Genomic DNA, 9,591 nt, shown 5'->3' on the forward strand with positions numbered 1-9,591 from the left:
GCTTCGGCGCTCCCGAAGCAGCCGGCGCGGACACTATGTCCTCGTGATCCCTAATAGCACGTCACGCCGACGGTGGCGCCAGCTTTTCCAGTGGTGGAGCTTGAGGCCAATATGCCTCACTCAATTGCTCCTTGACCAAATCCAAACTCCTAATCATGCGTCCTAAACCCTGCAACCTCCCTACAACGCCCATCAACATAACAATAGAGGGACAATCCGTACCGGAGGCAAAGATCATGCGGATACTTGGGCTCCACTTGCAAAACACCGGACACAATAGTTTCACTGTCAAAAAAATAAAAAACAACTGCACTTGCACATCTTATCCGGCGTGTCTCCACCAAACATTATGGGCTTAAAGAACACGACATATACCGTCTCATCTATGCCTACTGAGCTGCTTTCTGTATACTATCCCCTATCTCAAACTAGACTGCAGGGAAACCCACGTTAGAAGCCCTTCTTAGGAAAGATTCCAAAATCGATCTCCATCTCCCTCCTCACACACAAATCTCTAAACTCCTAGAGTTAGGGCTTGACAACACCACACACAAGCTCGTTGCAGCCCACCGACAGGCTCACTAAAAACCCCACAGGCAGACACATACTAGATAGCATGATCTTGAATTGTAGCGCGAAGTGACACAGACAGAGACTAGAAGCAGACAGGACGAGCGCTATTCAAGATCACATTACCGTACCAACTCACCCAACTTTCTATCCTTTTGCATTACATACTAGATAGACTTCAGATTCGAATACCCGCCAATAATACCCAGCTGTTCACCCTCCCTACACGCATACACTCCAACCTCCTACCTCTCCTATGCAACACACCCCGACTACCACGCTGCACGCAGGGCAGCCCGACCACACGCGCCCTCCACAAATACTACGGGTCGGAGAAGTCCGCCGTGTGGGCGGGCACGGCTGCTGCGGTTGTGGACCACACGGGCTATCATCTCCGCCCCCCTCGCAACTACTTCAGAATCAGCAGAAGAGGCTGCGATAGCCGCTGCCATTTCCCACACTGAAGTCCGGTACATCCTCTCTTACTCCAAAACCGTAATACTAAATTTTGCTAGAGGCAGGATCCAAGAGACTGCCTATTCCATTTTACAATCCCTTTCTGCAGAACTACCCCACCAGGTGAAGCTGATGTTTGTGCTTGCGTTGGCCGTTGGTGTCGCTTTTATGACCTGTTCGCCATAAATGTATTGTGATATTCTGGGCCGGATGGACGTGTTCTTCGAGGGCTCCGTGGCGGCGACGAAATCATGTCTTTTTTGTGCATCCTTTGAGCTTGCTTATGTTTTTTTTTGCTGATTTTTTTAGCCTTCAAATAATAATTCGGTAGTGTTTGGTGTATATTCGGTTTTGCAGGATAGTCAGAGCGTCCTTTCGCGCCACGTGCTTCAACAGCTGCAACCGGGTGGGAAGTTAAGTCTTTATAACCTTTAAATAGTAGTTTGGAAGTGGCAAGAGTAATAGCTATTAGTGGTTTTACTGTGTGTGTTTGGTATCGGGAATATTGATATGGTAAGAAAGCGAGAGCGTGGCCGCGTGGTTGAACACATGCAAAAACGTGGCATACCTTAAGTTCGTGCAGCATTGATTGCTTTTATAACATTGGTGAGAATTACTTTGCGGCATTTTAAGGATTTATATACTGTGCATATCGGCTTTTACTAGAAGGCACGTGCTCTGCATTATTATAGTACTTGCATTCGAAAACCCATGCAATACATGGCAAGAACGGGAAAGTGTGCAGTGTGCGGGGGTCCCTCAAGGCAGATGAGGGGACGGATGAGAACGGAGAGGGAACTGAGTCCATCGGCCCACACTGTGATGTAGATGCTAGGCTGAAGAAAATGGAGGCTTTCCAGGTTGAGCTTGTAAAACAGGTCGAAGAGCTCAAAAATGAGCTAAATATCGAGCGTGATGCACGGAAGGTAGTGAAAAAAACGACTTCAAGCAGCCGAGGAAAGGCTGAACAGGGCCGCCTCTGTGAATCAGAATGGTCGTGACAATGGAACGCAGTCCCCCGACGTGACAGGTGAGGGAGTGCCAGCAAAGTAAGTGGAACGCGTGCAACGTGGTGAGGGATAGATGTTATGAACGTCCCCTTTAGAACGGGGAAGGGGGTTGCGCCACCAAGCTCTTGCTGTTATACTGCCTAATGTCCTACCTAGGTTAACAAAGAAAAAAAAGCATGATGGACTCCCACAAACAATGACAACAAATGGATGGACTCCCACAAACAAATTTTCTGACCCCCTATTGTGAACTTTGCTTTTGTACGTCTCCGTTTCTTGTCGGTTCCCTACTTCCACCAATCTTCCAATTGCCTCTTACTAATCTCTATTGCGGACATGTTTACTTTTCCCCTGCTCTTGCTGAACCAAGGGGCTTCAAGGAGACCAGCGGTGCCTAATCGACTGCTGGGCAGATTTCTTCACGTTCTAATAAAACATGCTCCATCTTTTCCCTAGCTTTACCGCAGCAAGCACATGCTTTTTCTTCTTATATCTCGCTTTATATGTGCGTGTTCTAGGGCATCCTGATCTTGTTTCGAAAAGTAATGAGCTTCCCTTTGAGCTCTCATAAGTTGTTTCTTTCCTGGTTTCGTTTTTTCCTCTTAAGTAGTTCCTCATGGCAGGTTTCTTTTCCATTGCCGCCACCCATGAGATTATTTCAGCCTCTCTGACTTTCCGCTTCACGTTCTTTGTTGCTGTGTTTCTCACCCTACAGGCCGCATACACGAAGTGTATATACACAGACCTTTTGTCGGCGTAGTACCCCGGGTTTTGCATACCTTCTCACATACTCAGGCCCAATGATAAAAAAGGAATATTAAAGGAAAACGAAAGTCATATTAAAATAAAAACAGAAAAATAAAAGGTGGTAAAAAACATGAGTTGGTGGCGCCATCTAGTTATGCAGAGCTTATGTTACAGGGGATGCAGAGTTTTTATTGCAGTGTCGGCAAAGTGTCGGCAGCGGATTACAGTACGGTAAGTGCGGTATACGGCATGGTATTACCGTTCCGTACTAACCTACCGCAATGACCGAAGACGTTTTAGCTGCGTGTGCCTCTCAATGCGTACGGTGGACCATTAGGGTTAGAGAATGGGCGCGAGGAGAAGGGAAGTGCAGTCGAGGGTGACAGAAGTCTAGTTGGGGTGATGAAATTAAGAACTTTTCAGGCACTAGTTAGAATTGGTTGGTGCAGGGCAAATGTTACTGGAAATCTCAGGGAGATGCCTTCATCCTGCAGGGGACATAGAATAGGCTGATGATGAATCATTAAAACACTTTGATGCACACACAAAAAAAATTTATCATATATTTTTTTAACAACATTGCCTCAATGCAAGTAATATATTTATGTAAGATAAACAAGTATCTTTTGTGCAATTTTTGATCGGGGAACCAAAAAGCACTCGAATGCTGCGTGTATTCCGCAGCTGCCTATACACCGGGCTCGCCCTCTTTTGCCCTCAGCAGTATGGCTGCCGATGGCTTCACTCACTCCCGTAGGCGGCCGCAGCGGCTGCCACTCCAGAAATTTTAGTATATAACCTCCTTGGTTCTACTCCAGTGGCTGCTGCGTATGGCAGGCCGCGGGGGCCCCGCCCCATCTTGAAAGCGATCTGCGATGGGAACAGAGTGCGCCGAGTGCTGATAGCTTTGTGTGCGCCGTGTTTTTGTCACTTAGTTCTCATTGAAGCGAGAGGCAGCATGAAGGTCAATTCGCTCGCTGCTGCTGCTGTGCTTCGTCACTCCAGCGTTTTGACAGCGAGTTTTCGTGGTCATCGAGTGAGATGTGTTCATGTTTGCTTATGTGTGTGTACCACTATGCTTGCTAATTTAGTTAGAAGCAAATGTTTACAAGCTTATAGGGTCGATAAAACTACTATCCTTACTTCGTATAGCTGTCTACCAATTTGCTATTGAAATCGATGCTTCGCCTTTCAGGCAAAACTGAGATTTTTTTAGACTCATCATGACCTCCACCTCCAGGAGAAACTCAACCGCCTGAATGGCATCTAGATACCACTGGTAACATCTATTTGTCTTTTTTCACAGATTAAATTGACCAAAAATTTGTCTCCTGCCAAAAACAAAGGATTTCATGACATTCAAGAAAGTGGCTATCTCCAAGTCGCTGTTGTTGGCATGTGACTACGGGAATGCACGGCTTTATCTCCTGTGTCAGGCTGAAAGCTGATACCCTGGAATAAATGTTCTAGATAGATGACGGAGGAGTTGGTATGGACAAAGTAATGTGCTAGACGGATGGAACTAGAATGCTAATGTTTATGGTAATTCCAAGTTATGTCCTAAAATACCTTGTGCGCCACCACCACTGCACTGCGCAGGCAGTGCGCCGTGCACTATAGCCAAGGCGTGCCCGTGTCGGGGCGACTACCGCACAGCCAACTATGTGCACCGGAGGGGTCGCGGCTGCCTCCGCATAGCCGAGCACCGCTGCCTGGTTCGGCCGAAGCGTGGATTCGACACGCTAGCCCACTGCCAGCACCAGTGTGGCAGCCACGGTCAGCATACACTTGTGAAAGTGTTTTGACTTCTAACATCAGCAATGTAACGTCACACTCATCTAACTCAGCACACACATCTTTATGGCTGTCGATACAGCTTACCGACATTAGCTGTTTTGAATGCGCTCAAATGACTCTGCTTCTACGAATGTTGAGACTTCTTGTAGAAGCAGAAGTCTCCAAGAGTCCTTGAATGAAGTGAGATATATACATTGTTGCGTTGTCTATTCACTCATCATTGATGCCGCAATGTTCAGCACGCCGCGCACTCCCCAAGTACTGTGTGCTAATTTAATACTTATTGAGTGCAGGATGCACTAAATAAATACCAATAACACATTTGGAGGCTGAAAGCTGGATAGGACAGCTGATATGTTGTTGCTTTAAGACTATACATATGTGGATTCAAATTTTATGAAGAGCTTACAATCGTTAAGGTGGAAAATTGTGACAACTGCCTCAAAAAGATGCTAAGGATAGTGATGACACTCTGGGGTCGGGCGGGTGTCAAACCGTAGGTTGGCTGAGCACACGGTGCGGTACGACAGCGCCCATGCAGCCATGCAGCTGGAAGGATCGGTGGCATCGGGTCTTCTGGGACGGCCGCACATGCAGGCGCTGGAATGTCTCTGTGTGCCCGTCAAATACGCACCCAGACTGGACATCCTGCCGGAAACGCTGCGGGTTGATGCGAGAAATTCGAAACACTGCTGCTGCTACCCAAACCACCACATCGGAGCACGGAGTACCTACATGATGAACGAGTACATAATATATACGTGTGTGCATAAAATTGTCGAATTTCAACTGTCAAACAGCGGTATTTAGCTGCTCATTTCAACTCATCCATAATTCAAGTTGAGTAAACCATTACTGGCGCATGTCGTGTGAGGGTGGTGGTACTTAAGAGGGAAGATGGGATTTAGACCAAAAAACTTCAGCAGCTTTACAACAGTCCAAAGTGTTTTGTGATAAAATAAAAAGTAGATAAAATGGTAGATATATACAAGGTAAAGAGAGGAGGCAAGTAGAACCGACACAGTCTCGAAAAGAGCGAATAACAGCCTCACCACACTTCTCTCGTGGCAGCTGGCAGCTCGCATACATGGGGGGAACGTGGTAGAGGGAAAAGGTGACATACAGAAGCAAACGTTGCTACTGATAGACATGGCAGCAGCTGCAGACAAAGTGGAAAAACTTAAATTTAAGGTATGGTATGGTACGTTTCTGCATCAAGCGGACCACTGGCGCAAGGTGTGCAGGCGCGGTGCTGTTTAAAACACTGCAACGTCTAGACGACACTACAAAGGCAGCAGCCCATGAAATCAATAATTCTGCACCCGCCACGGTAGTTTTGTATACGGCGTTGCTGCAGTTGCGGGTTCAATCAAAACTTGGCAGACGCATTTCAACAAGGGTGAAATGCAAAAGCACTTGTGTACTCAGATTTAGGTGCACTTCAAATAATAACAGGTGGTCAGAATTAATCCGCAGTCCTCCACTAACACATGTATCATAACCAGATTGAGGGCTTGGCCCACATTAAAGGGTCTCCGAAATGGTATGGACAAATTTTGTAGACGTGTACAGTACAGCTAAGTAAATCATTTGCACCACAATTTGCATGAAGTGTCTCATATTAAGAGAGCTACGGAAGATTACAAGTTACCTTCCTCCCTAGCCATTAATTTTCTCAGCTCATTCCCTGAGTCATTGTGGCTAAGTTCCGCCTTCACTGGCACTGCGTCAGGATGGGACGCCATGTCATCTGCTTCCCTCTGTCTTGGAGCCACCGCGCGAAGCCTCTCCAGCCTCTCCACCAGCCACCTGGCAGTCGATCTCAAGTGAGTGCTACCGAAGCAGCGTGCGTTGCAAGCATTTTGTTGCCGCACAAGTGTGTCCAGTATTCCAGTAACCTCTGAACAGCTTGCACTACTACAGAGCCACTAATATCATCAGAATAGCATAATTTTTCCTAGTGCAATCAAAATAGCTGTACTCATCAAGAGAAATTAAAGAGTAATGCAGTGACCAAGTTGTTCCGTACCAGAGAATAAGTGGAAGTACTTTCATCCATGGTGATCGTGATGATGACACCATCAACCCTGCAATGAAAGAGCTTAGATCAACACATGCCAAAACAACTGAAACAACTGGAACAACTACACAGCCACTAATACCATCAGAATAGCGTATCATTTTTCACAGTGCAATCAAATTAGCTCTTTTCCTCATGAGACATTAAGGATTGATGCAGTGACAGAGTGCATTCTTACCAGGGTATAAGTGGCAGCATTCTCATCCATGGTGATCGTGATGGTGACACCCTCGACTCTGCAATGAGAGAGCTAAGATGAGCCCACGCTGAAACAGCTACCACATCTACAGAACCACTAATACTGTCAGAATAGCATATAATTTTTCATAGTGCAATCAAACTAGCAGTTTTCCTCATGAGAAATCAAGGAGTGATGCAGTGACAGAGTTTATTCTTACCAGGCTATAAGTGGCAGCATTCTCATCCATGGCGATCGTGATGGTGACACCCTCGACTCTGCAATGAGAGAGCTAAGATGAGCACACGTTGAAACAGCTACCACATCTAGAGAACCACTAATACTGTCAGAATAGGATATAATTTTTCATAGTGCAATCAAACTTGCTGTTTTCCTCATGAGAAATCAAGGACTGATGCAGTGACAGAGTCTAATTTTACTAGGGAATAAGTGGCAGCATTCTCATCCATGGCGATCGTGATGGTGACACCCTCGACTCTGCAATGTTAGAGCTAAGATGAGCCCACGCTGAAACAGCTACCACATCTACAGAACCACTAATACTGTCAGAATAGCGTATCATTTTTCATAGTGCAATCAAACTAGCTGTTTTCCTCATGAGAAATCAAGGACTGATGTCGTGACAGAGTCTATTCTTACCAGGGTATAAGTGGCAGCATTCTCATGCATGGCGATCGTGATGGTGACACCCTCAACCCTGCAATGAGAGAGCTAAGATGAGCACACGATGAAACAGCTGTCACATCTACAGAACCACTAATACTATCAGAATAGCGTATAATCTTTCATAGTGCTATCAAATTAGCTGTTTTCCTCATGAGAAATCAAGGAGTGATGCAGTGACCAAGCCTATCCTTACCAGGGAATAAGTGGCAGCATTCTCATCCATGGCGATCGTGATGGTGACACCCTCGACTCTGCAATGAGAGAGCTAAGATGAGCACACGTTGAAACAGCTACCACATCTACAGAACCACTAATACTGTCAGAATAGCGTATAATTTTTCATAGTGCAATCAAACTAGCTGTTTTCCTCATGAGAAATCAAGGACTGATGCAGTGACAGAGTTTATTCTTACCAGGGTATAAGTGGCAGCATTCTCATCCATGGCGATCGTGATGGTGACACCCTCAACCCTGCAATGAGGGAGCTAAGATGAGCACACGTTGAAACAGTTGCCACATCTACAGAACCACTAATGCTATCAGAATAGCGTATAATCTTTCATAGTGCAATCAAACTAGCTGTTTTCATCATGAGAAATCAAGGACTGATGCAGTGACAGAGTGCATTCTTACCAGGGTATAAGTGGCAGCATTCTCATCCATGGTGATCGTGATGGTGACACCCTCGACTGCAATGAGAGAGCTAAGATGAGCCCACGCTGAAACAGCTACCACATCTACAGAACCACTAATACTGTCACAATAGCGTATAATTTTTCATAGTGCAATCAAACTAGCTGTTTTCCTCATGAGAAATCAAGGACTGATGCAGTGACAGAGTTTATTCTTACCAGGGTATAAGTGGCAGCATTCTCATCCATGGCGATTGTGATGGTGACACCCTCGACTCTGCAATGAGAGAGCTAAGATGAGCACACGTTGAAACAGCTACCACATCTACAGAGCCACTAATACCGTCAGAATAGCGTATCATTTTTCACAGTGCAATCAAACTAGCTGTTTTCCTCATGAGAAATCAAGGAGTGATGCAGTGACCAAGTCTATTCTTACCAGGGAATAAGTGGCAGCATTCTCACCCATGGCGATCATGATGGTGACACCCTTGATTCTACAATGAGAAAGCTAAGATGAGCACACGTTGAAACAGCTACCACATCTACAAAGCCACTAATACCGTCAGAATAGCGTATCATTTTTCACAGTGCAATCAAATTAGCTGTTTTCCTCATGAAAAATCAAGGAGTGATGCAGTGACCAATTCTATCCTTACCAGGGAATAAGTGGCAGCATTCTCACCCATGGCGATCGTGATGGTGACACCCTCGACTCTGCAATGAGAGAGCTAAGATGAGCACACGTTGAAACAGCTACCACATCTAGAGAACCACTAATACTGTCAGAATAGGATATAATTTTTCATAGTGCAATCAAACTAGCTGTTTTCCTCATGAGAAATCAAGGACTGATGCAGTGACAGAGTCTAATTTTACTAGGGAATAAGTGGCAGCATTCTCATCCATGGCGATCGTGATGGTGACACCCTCGACTCTGCAATGAGAGAGCTAAGATGAGCACACGTTGAAACAGCTACCACATCTACAGAACCACTAATATTGTCAGAATAGCCTATAATTTTTCATAGTGCTATCAAATTAGCTGTTTTTCTCACGAGAAATCAAGGATTGATGCAGTGACCAAGTCTATCCTTACCAGGGAATAAGTGGCAGCATTCTCACACATGGCGATCGTGATGGTGACACCCTCGACTCTGCAATGAGAGAGCTAAGATGAGTCCACGCTGAAACAGCTACCACATCTACAGAACCACTAATACTGTCAGAATAGCGTATAATTTTTCATAGTGCAATCAAACTAGCTGTTTTCCTCATGAGAAATCAAGGACTGATGTCGTGACAGAGTCTATTCTTACCAGGGTATAAGTGGCAGCATTCTCATCCATGGCGATCGTGATGGTGACACCCTCGACTCTGCAATGAGAGAGCTAAGATGAGCCCACGCTGAAACAGCTACCACATCTACAGAAC

The 9,591-nt window shown here is 45.7% G+C and overlaps 2 long non-coding RNA genes across 3 annotated transcripts; both read right to left on the reverse strand.

Moving 5' to 3' along the window:
• Positions 1 to 4,935: 4,935 nt before the first annotated feature.
• Positions 4,936 to 7,777, reverse strand: LOC126532988 (uncharacterized). 2 transcript variants are annotated; one of them, XR_011895881.1, is made up of 6 exons: positions 7,719 to 7,777; positions 7,499 to 7,556; positions 7,059 to 7,336; positions 6,839 to 6,896; positions 6,610 to 6,667; positions 4,936 to 5,240 (listed from the first exon to the last, which is right to left on the reverse strand). It is a non-coding gene; the product is annotated as an uncharacterized lncRNA (long non-coding RNA). The 2 variants fall into 2 exon arrangements; XR_011895882.1 differs by lacking the exon at positions 7,059 to 7,336.
• A 179-nt stretch (positions 7,778 to 7,956) lies between these two features.
• Positions 7,957 to 9,272, reverse strand: LOC129385233 (uncharacterized). Its single transcript, XR_008612813.2, has 3 exons — positions 8,817 to 9,272; positions 8,597 to 8,654; positions 7,957 to 8,434 (listed from the first exon to the last, which is right to left on the reverse strand). It is a non-coding gene; the product is annotated as an uncharacterized lncRNA (long non-coding RNA).
• Positions 9,273 to 9,591: the final 319 nt, after the last annotated feature.

The sequence above is a fragment of the Dermacentor andersoni genome, chromosome 7, assembly GCF_023375885.2.
Source record: "Dermacentor andersoni chromosome 7, qqDerAnde1_hic_scaffold, whole genome shotgun sequence".
In the NCBI taxonomy this organism is placed as follows: domain Eukaryota; kingdom Metazoa; phylum Arthropoda; class Arachnida; order Ixodida; family Ixodidae; genus Dermacentor; species Dermacentor andersoni.